Source organism: Ambystoma mexicanum, chromosome 7q, assembly GCF_040938575.1.
Source record: "Ambystoma mexicanum isolate Mex_15411 chromosome 7q, UKY_AmexF1_1, whole genome shotgun sequence".
Lineage (NCBI taxonomy): Eukaryota > Metazoa > Chordata > Amphibia > Caudata > Ambystomatidae > Ambystoma > Ambystoma mexicanum.
The window spans coordinates 1,030,810,785-1,030,829,810 of NC_090941.1; the positions used below are offsets into that span (position 1 = coordinate 1,030,810,785).

At 47.1% G+C, this 19,026-nt stretch overlaps 1 long non-coding RNA gene across 1 annotated transcript; it reads left to right on the plus strand.

Annotated features, from left to right (window-relative positions):
- The first annotated feature begins 8,754 nt into the window (after positions 1 to 8,754).
- Positions 8,755 to 9,395, plus strand: LOC138527928 (uncharacterized). The gene is made up of 3 exons (XR_011284090.1): positions 8,755 to 8,808; positions 8,892 to 9,017; positions 9,274 to 9,395. It is a non-coding gene; the product is annotated as an uncharacterized lncRNA (long non-coding RNA).
- The last annotated feature ends 9,631 nt before the right edge of the window (positions 9,396 to 19,026 follow it).

Genomic DNA, 19,026 nt, shown 5'->3' on the forward strand with positions numbered 1-19,026 from the left:
ACCGGCGGAGCGGATCACAGCCGCGGGCTGGCGACGGCATGCCAGGAGCCCCGCAACGCGATCCAGGCTGAGAGGTGCGGAGCGGGAAGCGGGGTGGCTTGGACGCCTTAACCACCACTTCACTGAGACAGTGCGGCCCCTGCACGCTCCCTCAAGAGGCTCTGCTCAGGGTCTTGCTCCCACTGGGACCACACGTGCGGCTCGGCCCGCAGCAACCAACCAAACCCATGCGACCTGGCTACGCGGGTCGCTGAGCGGCATGAGAGTGGGCTAGGAAGGCATAACAGCCCAGGACCAGCGGCTGCACAGCGCCCCTCACCTGCCTCCCTTGGGTTCCCCGCCAACTGACCTGCACTTTCGCGGCTGATACCAGCACACAGCTTGGGGCAGAACGCAGCTGACCCTACTAGACCACGGCCATCCACCAAGACAGATGGGTTGGCGCTGAGGCATCTTGTGGCACCCATGACCTGGCACACCCTGTGAGCCAGAACCCAGCGAATTGGCGCCACATAACAGAAAGTGCCCGGGGCCCTGTGCGGGCACTGCATCGAACAATACAAGGGCTACGTGCTCAGCAAACTAAGCGGAACCCCCCAGGTCAACCACAAGCTCTACTCGGGACCAGGGGCTCGGGCTTGGCCGCTCAGTCATGTCCCTGATGATCAACCCTGTGCACATCAGAAAGTAGGAGCGAGACACGCTGGTGCCGCGGAGCTTGTGGGAGCGGGCCGAGATAGTGCCGCCAAACGCACAACCACTGCTACTACTGAGACAGCCGGAGGGAAGACTCGGCAGGCCCGCCTGTACTCAAGGGGATGACCACAAAAGGCACCAGAAGCAAGCACAAACAAACAACCATGGAGAACTCTGAAGCTAAGACCCAATTCTTCAAGGAAGTGGACGTCCTGGCTCAGAAAGTAAAAAAATCTTGAAGACAGGGCGGATGAGGCAGAAGGGCGCACGCGCTGAAATAACATCAGAATCATAGGCTTACCAGAGGGAATCGAAGGAAACGACGCCACAAACTATGTAGAAGATATCTTACTATAAGAAATTGGAGCCGAGAAACTATCACAAAGCTTCACTATTGAAAGAGAACATCAATCCCTCACCAAACGGCCGCCCCCAGGGAACCCGCCCAGGCCATTAATAGCCAAAGTCCTCAATTATAAAGACAGAGAAACGATCTTAGCCTACTGAAGATCAGACGGCTGCACACAAAAATCGCCATCTACCCAGTACATGCTTCTATACCCAGCAAGGTTAAAAGTCATTCTCAACAACAAAGCTCACCCATTCGATACACCTGCGGAAGTCAGTGAGTGGATGGACAGGGAACAGATCCCTGACGTTGAAGCGAGACAACGTAAACCACGGCAAACGGCACCCTAGAAACCAACCCACACCATCCCCAACTAGAGTGACAGAGGGACGCCACACCTTGCAAAATTGCGGCAACACTGAGCTAACCGGAGCTATACTGAACATGTCCTGCTCGGTAATAGACACCTACTGAAGCAGCTTTTCCTCCACCCCTAGTATTAGTTTGGGTAGTTAACCCACCCGTAGGGCACCAAGAGACCTGAGGAACACTAGACTTGTTTTGTTCTTAGCAAGTTTAAAGTTAAAAGTTTACAGGGAAGGGAACCCACATGTTAGAACCCCGATTGGAGTTTTTTATGGGGAAAACCAAGACCACCCAATGCACCACAAACTACTAGACCAAAAGACCAGGTCGCCTCGTGGGCCACCCACAAACCTACAACCACAACTAGACCATGGCTGATAAATTCAGAATTATGTCATGGAATGTCAGAGGATTAAACAACTATGTCAAGCAACATCGAATCCATACTTTCATGAAACGCCACAAAGTCGGAATCGCCCTGCTGCAAGAGACCCACCTAAATTCACAAAAGTTAGCAGCACTGGCCAAAGTCTGGAGGGGAACCTTAATAGGCACCACATACTCCATGTACGCTAGGGGAGTTTTAATCTGGATTGCACCATCCATCCCCATCAAGTTGATCCACTCCAAAACAGATAATGAAGGCAGAATGGTCCTGATACAAGGCACCATCGAAGGGAGAGACCTCTGCCTAGTTAACACCTACGCTCCTAACCACGACGCCACAGTCTTCTTCCGCTCGTTGTACACCCGGCTGAGCCCATGCAGAGACGGCATAATATTATGGGGGGCGACCACAATTGCACCCTAGATCCTCGTATGGATAGATTGGACAGTAAACATGGCTGTCCTTCCCCTCCTGCCAAAATACTGAAGGACCTTACACAACAATTTGCCCTGAAAGACCTCTGGAGAGAACAGCACCCCAAAAACAGAGTTTACTCCTTTTACTCACCCCAGCATGCCTTACACACTAGAATAGATTGCATCTTCGTGAGTGAGGAACACCTAGACTTGTTAGAAGACACACAATACCTGGCCAGGGTGCTGTCAGACCACTCCCCCCTGACAACCACTTGGACATTAATTGCACCCAGACCCCCTGTGCCGACATGGAGACTTAGAAGTGAAGCGCTGTTGGACAAAGCCTTCTGCGAACAAATCAGACAAGGCATGACAGACTATTGGCAGACCAATTTAGACAGTGTCCAACACATCAGCACAGCATGGGAGGCATACAAAGTGGTGATAAGGCGAGCAATGATAGCCGCCACTGGGGGGGCCCAAAGATCCACTATGTCCCTGCTAGCACGTACTGAGGAAGAGCTGAAAGAATTGGAAACAATAGTGTCGTCAGACCCTGCTCACTTGAATGAAACAATTGAGCTTAAACAAGCTTGCCTGACACACTGGGAGACACTGGGGAAACTTAGCTATGCAAAATACACTGAAAGAAATCATGCTCTAGGTGATAAAACTGGGAAACTGTTAGCATGACTCTACAAATGTGAAATCCCTAGAAAATCCATCTGCCAAGTGCGGGGTACGGACGGCCTGTATGCTCACACACAAACTGGAATAAATCTACCATTCAAGGAGTTTTATCAAGTCCTCTACTCTGACCCCTCACCACCCACGGACACTGAAATTGATGATGTCTTTGACATCATCCGTCTACCATGCCTCGACAAACAAAGAGCCGAGACCCTTGACGGCCCCATAATCCCTGAGGAGATCACGGCCATCATTAGATCGTTACCTTCTGGGAAAGCACCAGGGCCAGACGGCCTCCCCAGTGAGTTCTATAAAATCTACGAAGATATACTAGCACCACTATTATCCCAAGTGTACAATGAGGCATTTGAATTAGGTCACCTACCAGTAACCATGAGAGAAGCTGTTATCATCCCCTTACTAAAACCCAATAAAGCCTGCTCAGAATGCGGCTCATACAGACATTTGTCCATGCTCAACATAGATAACAAGATACTGACGGCACTATTAGCTAAGAAGCTGCGGGATGCCATCCTGCTCCTAATCCACCACGACCAGACAGGGTATGTGCCGGGCCATTCCATCACTGAAAACATACGTAAACTGCACCATGTCATATATAGTACTGACAACAGACCGGAAGAATGCACAGTGGTGTCCGTAGACGCCTCTAAAGCATTCGATTCGGTAAAATGGAAATGGCTCCATGCCACTTTGACAAAGATGGGAATAGGGCCAGCCTTCTTGAAATGTGTCAAACTCACCTATACAAACCCCACTGCCAGAGTGCGTACCAACAACACTTTCTCCAACAAATGGAGCCCATCCCGTGGCACTAGGCAAGGATGCACCCTTTCCCCCATGCTATACATCTTGGCTATTGAACCAGTGGCAGCATATCTCAGGCAGGAGTATGGAGATGGGGGCATAGTAATAAACAGGGTGGCCCACCTAGTCTCCATGTATGCTGATGACATGCTTCTCTACCTAAAAGACCCTGAACACATACTACCTTACATACTGGAGACATTGGAAGGGGTCCATAGATACATTGGGATTCAGATCAACCACGATAAATCTTGCCTGTACCCTCTAGCGTCCCTGAGTAAGTCCAGAGCGGAACACCTCCCAATCCTAGCCCTCAAATGGGAACCCACCTCCCTTAAATACCTGGGCATAATGATTCACTGAGACCCCAAAACTGAACACACACTGAATACATTGAGAGCGAAGGAAGGCTTGTTCAAATCAATGGACTTTTGGAGCAAGCTACCGCTCTCGGTGGCAGGCAGAGCGGGAATTCTCAAAATGGTGGCACTACCTAGACTCCTATACTTCTTCACCAATGTCCCATACATTAATCCGCAACAATTCTTCAAAGACCTAAATAAAATCTGCAGGAAATTCCTATGGCAAGAGGGAAGACACAGAGTTGCTCTGGAAACAATGCAAAGACCGTATGACAAAGGCAACCTCAAGGACCCCAATTTCGAACTGTACTATTTGGCAGGCCAATTGAAGCATGTGGTCCAGTGGATGGCAGATGACACCCCAAATGAAACTTGCCTCTTACAGCTTGCAGACCCCCATAAGCTACTTAAGGACCTGCTCTGGCTCGCGCCAGGAGCAAAACAACAAGACACATACTTAGTTCACCTAGGAAACCAGATATGGAAGCCTGCCTGTAAAGCCTCTAAATTAACCAACCCCTACTTCCCGCAGATCTCGATAGCCGCAATCATGACAACCAGGCCAGAGGGCCAGAAGGTGATAAGAGACACATGGGAGCCTCTCGGCGTCGCTACCCTGGGAGATCTGGTGGACGACCAAGGTATTCTTACATTCACCGAGTAGCAGGAGTCCACGGGGATACCAACGGGACAGTTCCTCCCGCACAGCGCTGTTGTAAAAACACTCGCAAGACGCTGGCTAGCAACAGAGAACCTTGACACCGGACACAAGGTCATCGAGAACTTGCTTAGCGCCGCAGAGGGAGGATATGAAACCTCGAGGCTCTACGAAACACTGCTCAACTGCTCCACCCAGCAAGACCTCAAGAGCAGAGAGAAGTGGTAGCTGTAACTTAGCTTGCAGTTCGAAGATAAAGAGCGGGAGGCCATAACACACTACCACAAAAAAGTATCTAGAAATGCCCGACTGCAGTTCATACAATTCTACATCATCAATAGGGCATACCTCTCCCCAGACATCATCTCCAGATTCAGCGGAGCAGGTGCCACAGCGTGCCCCAAATGCTGTGAACCCTATGCAGGGATGACCCGTATCTTCTGGGGATGCCCGGCAATACAAACCTTCTGGGCATAGATCAAAGCAAGGGTGGCCGAGGCAGACATCACATTGGATGTGCAGACACCTAAAGCCTGCATCCTGGGCAAATACCCCAAAAGTAAAAAGAACAAGCCTTTGAATAGACTCAAGGACCTAATGTACGTTCTAGCGAAAAGACAAATCGCCATGGGGTGGAAATGCCCCAAAGCCCCTAGCATGTCACTGTGGTGGGAGGACCTCCGGAGATGGTCGGCGGCCGAAACGGGGGCTTGGGAGATTGCACAACGACAACAAAAGCTAGACACTTCCGACGATCTACTACAATGGGTGGCCCTCACAGTGACTATGTTTCTCACGAAAGAGGATAGCTCCTCCAACGAGGACACGGACGGCCCACAATAACCTTTGGTGCACAAAGATCGTAGCACAGAACTGAATGGTCTTGGAAAGTTGGGAGGGAGGGAAGGGGGGTGTTAACTGTGATTAAGTAATTGATTAAGAAATGATCTTAAGGTTGTACCGTTTATAAAAACAATAAAACAAATTTAATACAAAACAAATGTGTGTAACTTCCGGGAGTCAGTCACTGTTTCCAATCCTAGCAGGATTTGTCAATTGCACCTGCTGTAGGTATAGATGTGTACCCCGCAAGTCTCAGGGTTTAATCCCAGTGTGCCAACCCAGGTGATCTTTCCACCGTAAATAAGACGGCTATCAAAGAGTTGAGTGACATTCAGACTTTCAGGTTATTTTTGCTCTTCCAAATGCGAATTGGTAAAGGCTGCTCGGCGGACGGTGTGTCACCTTGCAATATTCACATGGGCTACTAGCGCCCTTCAGGGTCATCATAATATCTCTTGATATGTTATGCTATGTTCATTTCTTGTACAGCGCTTTGCACTGCTGTCAGGCTGACTCAAAGCGCTGAGGGAAAAGATGAGGGAGGGAAGGAAGTAGGGTGAGGGATGTTCCTACTCTGTATATATTGTTCCCTTGGTCTGTTTCTCCCACCTCAGTGTGTATGCCCCTGTCTCGATGTACATGTTCTTGCGCAATGCCTATGTCACTCACCAGTGTATTCCCACCTTCTCATTGTATGTCTCTCTTCATTGTATATGTGTGATGGATTGCAAGGCTTTTTTAATTTTTTTTATTAATAAATAAAATGATGCAGATAATTTCGTTTCTGCTTATCAGGCCCCTCTTTCAAAATGCTCCAATCTAAAGTTATAGTACACACATGTGCCTTGCTGTAACCAGCCTGACATGGCAGTGCTAGCTCTGCTGTGGCACAAAGCAGGTTCAAAGGTCACCTGTGCACACCTGATGGCTGCTGTGAGCCAAAGTGACCACAGATAGAGGTAGCATTTTAACTACTGCACCTTTGATCCAAATTATGATAGTTGCCTGCCTCATTTAGGCTGGTGGCAGGTACATCTCTAAATATTAACCATGCCTAGCTGTGACATGGTAACTCATTGGCACACTCAATTATGAAAGTAACATCAATTTGATATCACACCAGTGTCATCTCTGTGAGCAGGGCCTAAAAGTATGTGACTCAGTGTCTAAGCTGAATGTCTCCACAGCCATTTTTGGTGAATAGCTAGGATGCTGCCTCCATTGATTCCCTGGTAGAGTGGAACCCACCTTGCCCCAGAGCATAGAAACACTCCGCAAAAGGTCTACTGGGAACTGTGCTACAGAGGAAGCACTGACATAACAACACCCAGCCTCACAGCAGGGTACTGATGACTGGAATGCCTTTGAAGTCAATAGGCTTGAGTAGGGCATGGGGGTGGTGTTAGTGTAGCCAAGGAGGGCAGGTAGGTCTGCAGAAGGTTCCCACCATCTTGCTTTCTGTTAGATTTCCCTTTTCGTTCCTATCTTCTCCCTTTCCTGCAAGCAAGGCACTCTGGATGTGATGTCACAGGACAAAGGGCTCTTGTCACAACAACAGGAGTGTACCTGTTACATCATGCTCGCTTTGGACCAATCTCCTGTGGCATTCTGCCTATAAAAGGGGAGCACCCACCCTCATTTGTTGATTCGTGTTTGTACACCAAGAAGTAGAAAACCCTTTTGGTCCTCTGTCGGATGCGCAGTCTATTTCGGAGACTTCTGCCCTAGAGTTTAAGACAGAAGACCTACGGGGCAGAGGAAAGCTCTGGTCCATAACCTTTTCCAGTGAACCGTGGTAGTGACCTGCTGTGGATTAAGGCCTGCCACTGTGCCAGCTGTGCTGGAACCAGGCCTTTCACCGGGAGTAAAGGAACCCCTGTAAGTGCCAGCCAAACTCCATGGACTGGGTCTGCAGAGAGAGAGAGGGGCTCACCTGGACCTAGAGCCCCTGGAGTGGGACTCACCGAAAAACAGAGGTATAGAGGCAGCTCCACTCCTGCTTCTGTGCTTAGAACCGTCTTTGAGCCGCTTTGCTCGAGTTAGGTGGCCTTTGTGTTGACACATGGTCCGGGGTGCCACTTTTAGCACATCATAAACACTTCAAACTACTCACTGCATTTCGAGCTATCCAGGCATCAGCTAGAGACTTTGCCATGAACCATATCAAGCACCTGACTCTAGGCTCAACATTTGTGGGAGCAACAGACTTGAGTCCAAGTAATAATACTGGGTCACACAACCGCTCTCATATGGGGCCCAAGATGGGCACGTATTTATATCTGATTCACGACAATATGTTCAAGTATCCATAATATACCATAGTTCATAGAGAAAGGAAGATGAGTCTTTCTGATTCATATCAAAAATGATTTATCCATAGTAGTTCAAACAAAAAGCTATCACTAATAATCCTTAGTGAGGAAGCAGTTGCCACAATCCACATGTATTAGACTAAAAAAGCCAATGCATTTCGGAAGTTATTTCCTTCATCAGGGCGAGTCTAATTATATAAGTCCAGCAAGCAAGTATATAACATAACAAATGCAAGTATGTGGCATAAATTCATATAATGGTGACAATTCAAACGAAACATACATTGAAAAAAATGAATGAAAGGAAACATACCAATCAGTAGATGTTACATCATGGGTAAATATCACAGTTATGGGCACCTATTTATGATGCCCCATAAATACTTGGTTTGACATCTTTGTGGGCCCTGGCCTATTTTACATCATTATTTGTGACCACATACATAAATCCATCACTACTACTTTGTTTTTTCATAATTTATTTAATTTGGGAATTTGTTATTACAATTATGGGCACCCATTTGTGATGCCCTATAAATACCTCATTTTTTATTTTTTGGGGGCCCTGGTCGAATTTACAGCAGTATTTGTGACCAGACAGCCACAGGACCTGTGACAGTATTTTTTCCAGCTTCATTATTCTAATGTTTAATTTTTTTCGGATTTTATCATTACAATCATGGGCACCTATTGATGATGCCCCATAAATATTTGGTTTGTCATTTTTGTGGGCCCTGGCCGATTTTACATCATTAATTGTGACCACCTGCATCTCACAGAAACGAGGTGGTCACATGCTAAACAAAAGAACCGTTGCCTAGACAACGGTTTCACACTGCAGTCTATGTCACTGCCCTGCAGCTGCACAGTGGAGGATCGTTTCTCTCTGTGTATTACAAGGTAAGAATCTGATTACAATCCTTCTCTTTGACCAAGTATGAGTGTAAAACACAGTATCTAATTGGATCTTTTATGATCCACAGATTGGTTTCCTTGTAAGCACGAGTGGATTTTCTCCATGCCTTTGTGCATAATGTCATTTACAACCCACTGCTGAGTGGGCATGAACGCAGGACGTTCTGCTTTTCACCACTGACCACACCAATGAGGTAAATCCACACCTAATATTCTTTGGTTTCATTTATTTACCTTATAAACCACTTACGGCATTTTTCTTTTTCTTTTTTCATTTTTCTTTTTTGTTATTGATATTTACCCATGATGTAACATCTACTGATTGGTATGTTTCCTTTCATTCATTTTTTTCAATGTATGTTTCGTTTGAATTGTCACCATTATATGAATTTATGTCACATACTTGCATTTGTTATGTTATATACTTGCTTGCTGGACTTATATAATTAGACTCGCCCTGATGAAGGAAATAATTTCCGAAATGCATTGGCTTTTTTAGTCTAATACATGTGGATTGTGGCAACTGCTTCCTCACTAAGGATTATTAGTGATAGCTTTTTGTTTGAACTACTCTGGATAAATCATTTTTGATATGAATCAGAAAGACTCATCTTCCTTTCTCTAAGAAGTATGGTATATTATGGATACTTGAACATATTGTCGTCAATCAGATATAAATACGTGCCCATCTTGGGCCCCATATGAGAGCGGTTGTGTGACCCAGTATTATTACTTGGTCTCCAGCGTGTGTTGCAATTATAAGTCCGGGTGTCTCCAGACTTGTCACAGCCAGCTCCTTTTCAATTGGATGTATATTCTTTTTTGAAATATTTGATTTTTACTTGAATATTCTGAACATTTTTGAATACATGGTGGTGCCCACTCTCTTCTCTGTTTGTTAGCAACAGACTTGAGTACCAACTTTACCCAGCAGAAGCCATCATATCACCGTCTACTCGACCACTGCTAGAACCATTGGAAAATATCGTATCAACACCTTGAATGCCGACTTGACACTTCTGGCGCTTGCACCAGTGAATCAACTCAACGCCAACCGCCAGTGAAATGGCATCAACTGGATGGCCTCAACATTGGCTACACCACAGCTAAAGCACCAACAAGCCCAGCTTGACAATGTCAAGCCTCCTAAGACATGAACAAGGTACTCTTAAAAGGCTTTGTCCCCCTGGTCCACTTTCTGTGCCCCTAGTAACTTTAAATCCCTTTTTTCCACCTTCTTCTTTAAGACATATCCTTTCTGAAAAGTGACATTGTCACAATGTATTGCGACATTATAACACCACTGCTCATTTACCCAAAGTGCCATAGTGTGCCAGCCTGCATTTTCTGCGTTCTCTTTACAGGGTTGGGTTTCAAGTTGGTTGATTGCATTTATATTAGTTCATTAAAGTATGTACGTTTGGACATTATGTTATGTTGAAGTATCTTCACTGTTGCTTTTTCGTTTGCTAATGTTAATTCAATTATATCTTCTCAGACCCCTCCTGAGGCTACTGCCTGCCCCAGCATGCACTACCACAGAGGGCAAAGCAGGTATACCTGTCAGGCTGTTCCTATTTCCTTTTAGTCTTGGGATCACTTCTGGCTTATTAGTAGTGTGGGTACTGAGTAGGCGCTTCAGGCACTGCTCATCCCTGTACCGTTGCAGAGCAGTAGTCATTTCATCCCAAAACGTTCCTCCTCGAAGTATTTGCCATGGCTTGTTGTATAAATCCTTCATCTGTGTAAATGTCCCTCCTTGGTGTACATGTCTATGCTCAGTATACATGCCCCTTCTCTGTGTATACGCCGCTGCTCAGTGGGTAGTGCTTTACACATCTGTCAGTCTATCGGAAAGCACTGCGGGTGAAGACACGAGAGGACGGAAAGTAGAGGGAGCGATGTCCCTACTTGGTATATATTTCTCTCTTCAGTGTGTTTCTTATTCCTCAGTTTGTATATTTCTGTTGAATCTAAATATCGCTCTTCTCAGTGTATTTCTTCAGGGTATGCCTTTTCTCCTTTTACTCGTCCCTGCTATATGCCCATGCTTGGTGTCTATGTCCCTCCTTGATGTAAATGGTAAATGTCCCTCCTTTGTCTAGGCATTCTTCTTCAATGTATATCCCTTCTTATTGTATATGTCCTAACCATAGTGCCCCCATCCCCCGCACCTAAAGATTTTGGTTTTCCAGAAGCTGCTCGACAGGTCATGGCATGGTTTTCCAGAAGCTGCTCGACGGGTCATGGCAATAACGCTGTCAGATCAGTAGTCAGCATTGTTTATGCTCGGAACTACAACAATATCTGATCACCTTTGAACCTTCGACTTTCATTCTTGATTAATGAAAACATTCTTGGCAAATGCTTTTGGTTTGGTTCGTCTTGCTACGCAAATTGCCCAGTATACCTTAAAGGGGTTAATAATGGTATACAAAAAGGTGGTTATGCCAGCGCTGCTCTATGGGCTTGAGGCCTATTATCTTTCCCATCTGAAATGGTTGGATATCTTGGAGACAAAATGTTGCACTGCATTTTGAGGTTAGCTCAATGTGTCAGGGCTTATGTCACTGGCAGGGATACTTCAGTTAAGGAGAGGGATATTATACATATGCAACCGGGGAAGGTCGCTCAGCCATTCAGGTGGCTGGAACAGAAGGCGAGAATAGACATTCTCTGCCTACTGTTCCAGCCACCCGGGCACTTTCCTGGGTGGCTTTTTTAAATTTATTTTTTATGTGGGTAGGCAACATGGAGGCTCTCCTTGTTGCCTCCCACCCCACCGTCCCCTTAAAATCTCCCAATCCCCTTTCCCACCCCCTCCCTCCAACCCCACTTACCTGCGGGACCGGAGCTCTGTGCTCTGGTCCCGGGAACACTCCCTTTGCCCGGCCGCCACCAAAGACATAGAAAAGGGACTGTATCCCTTTTTCATAAGGCGGCGGCCATCTTTTTTTGTCTTTTTTTTCTCTGGAGATCAGCTGTGCAAGCAGCACAAATCTCCCGAGGAAAAATAATGAAAGCCATTCACGCCCAGGATGAACCATGTCCGCCCTCCTGAGCGGACATGAATGCCATATTAAGGCTAATAAAAAAACCTTTCTGCCCTCAGTTGAGATTGCTTGGTGATAGCACAAAGCAATCTAGTAGGCATACTCTGGAACAGTTAAAATAATGTAATATGAATGTATTTGATGATTTCGATTGGAAGCCATATTGGTCATTAGGATTTCATGAACTGTATGCCCAATACGAATATAACTTGGGCCTTAGGGACTGGCACAAGAATTATACCCATCTGCCCACTTTGAAATTTAACATTGGCCTTGCTAGGAATACTTGCATATATAAAAAGCTGCAGCAGTACCTCAGTGTTAATCCCCCTTCCAAGTTACAGCTTCTCATCATGTTGCTCAGCTTTAATTTATTGCTCACTTTAGCGGTTATTGGAATTAGAAAGGGGATCGACAGAGAAAACAGGCACTGCAGACTGTGCAATTTGGACACTTTTGTTGAAGCAAATAGACATGTTTTAACTTGTTGTTCCGCACTTAGGGATCGATTCTCATAAAGGCGCAGTGAGCATGCTAAAACTGCATGGTTCACTGCGCCTTTTCCTGACGCCCTGGCACCCCATCTATTCTCAGGTGGGCCTGGGCATCGTCGCAGTGCACTATCGTGCACTGCCTGCAATCTGCCTGTTTCTGTAGACAACGGGCGGATTGCAAAATCCCAACAGGACTTTCATAAAATAATGAGGAAATCATAATTTTACAAAAGTGCTACCGAGATCACGTTGCTGCTTCTTAAGTTGGATCGCCAATGAAGAAAGCCCTTTCCTAGCTCTCGGCGTCAGGGAGGCAAATTGACATGTGAAGCCTGGCCGGTCAGCTAATGCACCTTGTGGACTAATGTAGTGTCTCAGTCCAGGAATGGTAGACAGGACGCAGTGAAGACGCAGGAGTCGGTAAGTACAAAAGGTAAGTACTTTATTAAAGTTACAGGGTATATTTAGGCCAGAAGTAATAGGGACAACCAAAGTATAGGCATCCTTCTAGTAGCATCTCCCATCCTGAATCATCAACTGTAAACCCCGGAACCCTGAGGGAACACAAGGTTCCAACCTGGCCAACATTCCATGACTTGCATTGCCTTAAGCAATGCAAAACTACACTACACATCCCCCTTCCTTATGAAGTAGGGGTCAACACAGAGACTCACATCATACCGGGCAGAATCCTTCATCAGGCACACAACAACCTCTGAGTAGCAACCCACATTCACAACCTTAAGAGTGTATACCACAATCACGTAACTAACATTCCAGACAAGCACATAAACATACCCCCATTTATCTAGCACTGCCACTGCCAGATCTCAAAGCTGCCACCTCAAGCACATTCCACACCATACTACACTCAGAACCGTCACAGCGTATTCTCCTTATACCCCACGTGCCACACGAGGTCTCAGGTCTGCCACACCCGAGCACATCCGCAAGACACGCTCGCACCGCAAACAAAATCACATTGCATACTCAAAAACGGAGACATTCGCAACCTTATACAGCCAAACCAAACACACCAACCAGAACACCCACGCCAGATCCCGACACCAGCCATATAGAAATCAAAACAACCACGTACAACGGACTCACACCACCACCTTGCAAAGAGCACCACCAAAGAGCACACAGTAAAGATGAGAAAGGACGGAAAAGCGACAAGCAAAACAAAGACCACAAAGAAACAGATAACAGTGTTGACGAAACAGAGCATCTAGAAACACAGGCGCAGGTTAATTACTGCTGTGATGTGTCAAAAAAAAAAAAACAGTGAAATAAAACATTCGTATGCAAATAACCAGTAAACTGTTTGTTTTTAGTTATAGGTGTTAAAAGCATATTTTAAAGTTATTGCCTTACCATCAAATATGATAGTACATATATAATACCCATTTTCTATCGGGTCAAACCTACTGATACCAGTAGTATCGTAATACCATTAATGAAACGTGAAATCATACACTTATTTTCCTAAACATGTCACAGAATAATAATTATCCACCTTAAAACTTAAACAATACGGTGAATCACTTGCATTTAAATTGGGCACATGAAAGTACACGTGCGTGGTGTGGTGCTGCTGTGCACTTCCAACACTTCCCTGCAAGTGGTGGGGATTTGGCACCGCTCACAGAAAAGGCACTCTATGGCTCGGTTGAGCCTGCTTTAAAATGGACCTAACACGCACCATTTCACAGCCTGGCGGCCCTTTCACTTGTATTACAAATCTATTTGCATCATCACAACGTAACATAGCACATCACCAGTACATAGTGCCTCATTCCTGTAAAATATCCTTTTCACTTAAATGTCCCACCTGTTTAATAAACATTTCCGCAATCAAATATATTTATAGCCTTTTAAACATTTCCACATTTAAATATATTGCAATAAATATAAACTGTAATTTTTTATTTATTTATTTATTTATATCACACACCCCCTTAGGCATGATGTCGGATACAAACACAAAAAAAACATATACATTTACAACATAAATAACATAAAAAGACCCTAACCAAGCAGTTGTAATGCAAAGCTAAAAAGCCTAAATAAGAGAAAAACAGTGCACAGGAAAGGAGACAATTCAATTCAAGACAATATTCAGCTTAGACTGGGGTGAGATGTGATTCAAGTTGACAATTCTGTGTAAAAACAATGGAAGACGGCTAGAGCCACCTCCTACCACTATGCAGTCGGAATTATCTAGACTACACCAGTTCTTAATCTGAATTCTCCAAAGGACCCTTAGATCCTGCGATTGGAAGGACCCTTAGATCCTGCGATCGGAAGGACCCTTAGATCCTGCGATCGGACAGGACCCTTAGATCCTGCGATCGGAAAGACCCTTAGATCCTGCGATCGGAAGGACCCTTAGATCCTGCGATCGGACAGGACCCTTAGATCCTGTGACCGGACAGGACCCTTAGATCCTGCGATCGGAAGGACCCTTAGATCCTGCGATCGGAAGGACCCTTAGATCCTGCGATCGGAAGGACCCTTAGATCCTGCGATCAGAAGGACCCTTGGATCCTGCGATCGGAAGGACCATTAGATCCTGCGATCGGAAGGACCCTTAGATCCTGTGATGGGATACAGTTGGGAGCCACTTTTAAATTAAGCCAGGCTAGGGCTTTATTTCTTATGGCCTCCTTAGAGTCAAACTGTCCCGGTTTCACACGTGCGTGATAATAAAGTTTCTATTGTCCAGAGCAAAGCGCCTGATGTTGGGGTCCATGATTTCAGCCATTGCAGATGTTTTAATTGGTAAGTCTTGATGGTATGCCACAGACGATATAGTTTGTCCATCTGAAACAAAATAGGATTAGACATCACCATGAAATTACTTTAAAACCAACTCACAGCAACTTTGGAGGCCTAGCCAGAACCCTGCATAAGAAATACATCACTAAACCCTTCCATGAGCGGAACAATTAGAAAACTGTCATGGCCAGCTGAGTATGCGATGATCCTGGAACCGTACCTCCCGTAACGTTGCCCATGACAGTACCTTGATAAGACTCCGGAACAGACACTGCTGCTCCGCATCACGTGCAGATATAACTCCCTCACTACGTGAATGAAGGCTGCGCACACATTCGTGATGTAAACAATAAAAAGTAGAATAAATAGAAATAAAATATCAATCAATTAAACGGATCCCGGTACCATGTAAGCCTGGAGCAGAGAAAAGGAACAGCATCTTGCAATGGTAATGGCTGCTAGCAATGTTCAAGTTTAACATGACATGACATGACAGCAAAGCGACTCCAGCCTTCGCAATCATTGTTCCAACTATTCGAAATATGCCCCTGTGCTGGAGGTCCGCTCGCTTGATGACGTGCGCACGCACAGCACGTCCAAGAGGCCTTTCCCCTGTACTCCGACTGCGCGTCTGATCACTGGACGGGAGGATAGCTCAGCGGCAACGTGCTCGCCTTGGAAGCAAGACGACGACGACACGGAGCAACACAGGTTTGATCCCCTGGTCCGTGCTTATAAACCTCTGGCTGTTAAACGCATTATAAATAACCTATCATATCACTGATCACACCAGGCCTCAACAGTCTCCATGGAATGGAATGGCCGGAGCACACAGTTACAAAAAAGACATTTTCACGACATCTTTAGCTTGATTGACCACCGCGGCACTTTTCATAAGGCAGGGGAAACCACTCTTCATGGCGTGCACCCATAGACAAAGGACTATATATCCCAGGAGACGCTGAAGCAGCTTGAATAGTGGCATCTCGGCTGTGCACCGAGGCCATGTCATGTCTGGGACGTGCTCGCGGGCCCATCATTTTCATCCTTATGGCACCCCACACTGAATATTAGCATTAGGGGTAACCTCACATCCTCACATGTGATGCTCACGGACCTGAATTCGTGAGATGCTGCGTTTTCTAGTGCCCTCGGCGGCGCATTTATTAAAATGTGTCAGCATTGGCAGTATTCATTTCACGGGCAACCATCTCCCATCCTGAGTACTCAACTTTAATCCCCAGAACCCGGAGGGAACACAAGGTTCCAACCTGGCCAACATTCCATGACTTACATTGCCTTATGCAATGCAAGCCTTCACTACAGGCAGCTGTCTAAAAATAAAGGGCACAGACGCCAACAAGAATGGAGCTGACGACGGAAAAATCAGCTAAAAATGGAGGAGGCAGCAGGTTAACCCCTGCGGTGTCATGCCGCCAAGACCTGGAACCATCCCCTGGGGGTCAAAAGGCGAGGGGCGGAAAGGCGCCAAAGGCCTAATGGCCCAAAAGCCCGCGAAGGGCAGAACAAAAGGAAATGGGCGGGGGCATCAGGATTTAAGCAGGCGGGACCGGGGTGCCAGGCATCTCGCTCCTGCACTGGGACCCGGTCGCCGCCTCGCAGATGGAAGAAATTTCGTTTGCAGGACAAGCCCTGCCGGGAGGAAGGATGTCGTTTCAGTATGTTTCCAGCTCCTTGTTCATGTGGATGGAAATCGTGGAGTCTGGGGTTCCGGCTTGGAGGTTTCCAGTGTTCGTGTGGAGAAGCTTTGTGTTCCGGCCGGGATGCGGTTCCTGTCGGGTAAGCAACAGCATCGGGTCACGGCACAGGAGGGTGAGGGGACCGGTGAGGGAGTGAGCCAGGCAGATAGCACAGAAGGGAGAGTGCTAGCTATGACTCATGGTTAGAGTGGGGGTTACGCGCTGGGCGCACAGGTTATGGGGGCTAGACTAAAAAGCAGGACATACGACAGTAGGATGCTTTCAAAATGCCACCTGTTTAGAACCGAGTGGGGACGCATTACCTAAAGCGACCGCTTCAGCGTACCCACGTTAGCTTATCCGTAGGAACGGGCGTCCGGGGAAGGCCAAAAAGTCTAGTAAAGGGGGGATGTTAACGCTTTTCGCAGAACGTACAAGCGTTAGATGGTGGATGCGGGCCAGGAGCATATCCGTGCCCTAAACGCGAGTTGTAATCAAGCTGTGAATGGGTCAGTAAAAGCAGTGTTCATCTTGCACAGGCATGTTAAAATGAATGGTTGGCGGACAAGGGGCCGTATGAATGAAATCAGGGGTGAAATGTGTTTATACTGAAGTACACAACGTGGGCCTTGAATGCCGTCTTGGCAGCATGCAGTAAAAAGGTCTGGTTACATGGAGATATTTGGGGTCTCAGCAGCGGAGGTAGGAACGTGGTTAGCCATGGCTTGGCGCCACGCGCTCATTAGGGTACACACTGCAGTTAAGGGTTGCTGGTGTTGAAGTTAAGTAGGGTCTTGGGAGTTTATGGTCGGGGCACCGCGTTTGCATTATGATACAAGTGGCAGGGGAATTTTCTGGCGATAGGCTTTTACCGATGGCCCTGGCGCCGCAAGTGTGGTATGGTAGACGTTGCCTTTGAGCGTTTCTGGCTTTGGAATGGATTCATGGCCTTGGCTCCGCAGGATCAGGGTTGGGTGAGGTTGGGGCCCGCCGTGGCCGCCGCGCCGCATGTGTTGATTGAGGGCGGCTAGTCACACAGGTTAGCGAGACTATGCGCGTAGTTGCCACGCTTCTACGGGGCCGTTATTGTTCATGACCCGCGCGGGCCCGCCTCATTTGGCTTAAAATGTCAGCGTTTTTCTCATGTCCATTCGCTGGGGATTAACACGAGTTAGCGGGCGGTCAACAAGGTAAATGGTAGGAGGGACCTCCATTTTGCAAGCAGGCTTGTTTGGGGGCATAACCTCAGTGGCTCAAGGGGTATGCGCGCACACATAACAAGGCAAGTTTAGCACAGAAGGCGATTGTGCCATTGCGTGCACGCGGCTGGCAAACCATGGGGCAGCCAGGATCGGGCACCGATGTAGCAGGTCGAGAGTGTGGACGGATGATAGGGTAGATGGTTCAGCCGTGGTTGGCTGATGGCCCCCATGGGTTTTGTTTTAATCGGGGCGAGGTACGTGGTGGTAAATAGAAGGTACACTGCGGTTTAGGATTCGAGGGAGCCTTTTACGGAGATCTGAAGGTTGATTGAGCGCTGTGAGGACGGGGTGCAGGCCAGCAGGGAACAGAGTTCCATTACTTCTTTTCGTACACTTCGACCACTGCGTGAGCTGCTGCTCGGCTGGCCAGCTACGCATAACTAAAGAATGCTCAGTAATCACAAACTAAAACATGCCCAGCACTGCTGCAATCCCGTGGGGTGTGAGCAGAACATGCGGACAGGGTGGGTTTCGGACTACTTAATGGAATACCTATAGCCCTACGCCCGAGCCAAGCTCATCAAGGGGTGAGCTACTGAGTGGAGACTCCGAGCGCAAACTGAGCGAGATCAGCGAAAGGAAAGCGGAAATTCTCTTCAGCATTCTGGGCGACAGCACTGTCGAGAGCGAAGGGAGAATCAAGCAGCGGTAAAAAGGGGTGGGAGAATTAGTTTTGTAAAAACAGCAATCGTTCAGGGTTAAATTAGATGGGGCGGCGGTGGATAGTTTTACTCTCCTGTAGTTTGCCATCCTACAGCCATACTTGCCAACCTTACATATCGGGCAGGCAACTGCTCGCCAAAGCTGTCCTCCGCCTACAGATTTCCACGGTCAGGATGGCCGAGTGATCTAAGGCGCTGCGTTCAGGTCGCAGTCTCCGCTGGAAGCGGGGGTTCGGATCCCACTTCGGACA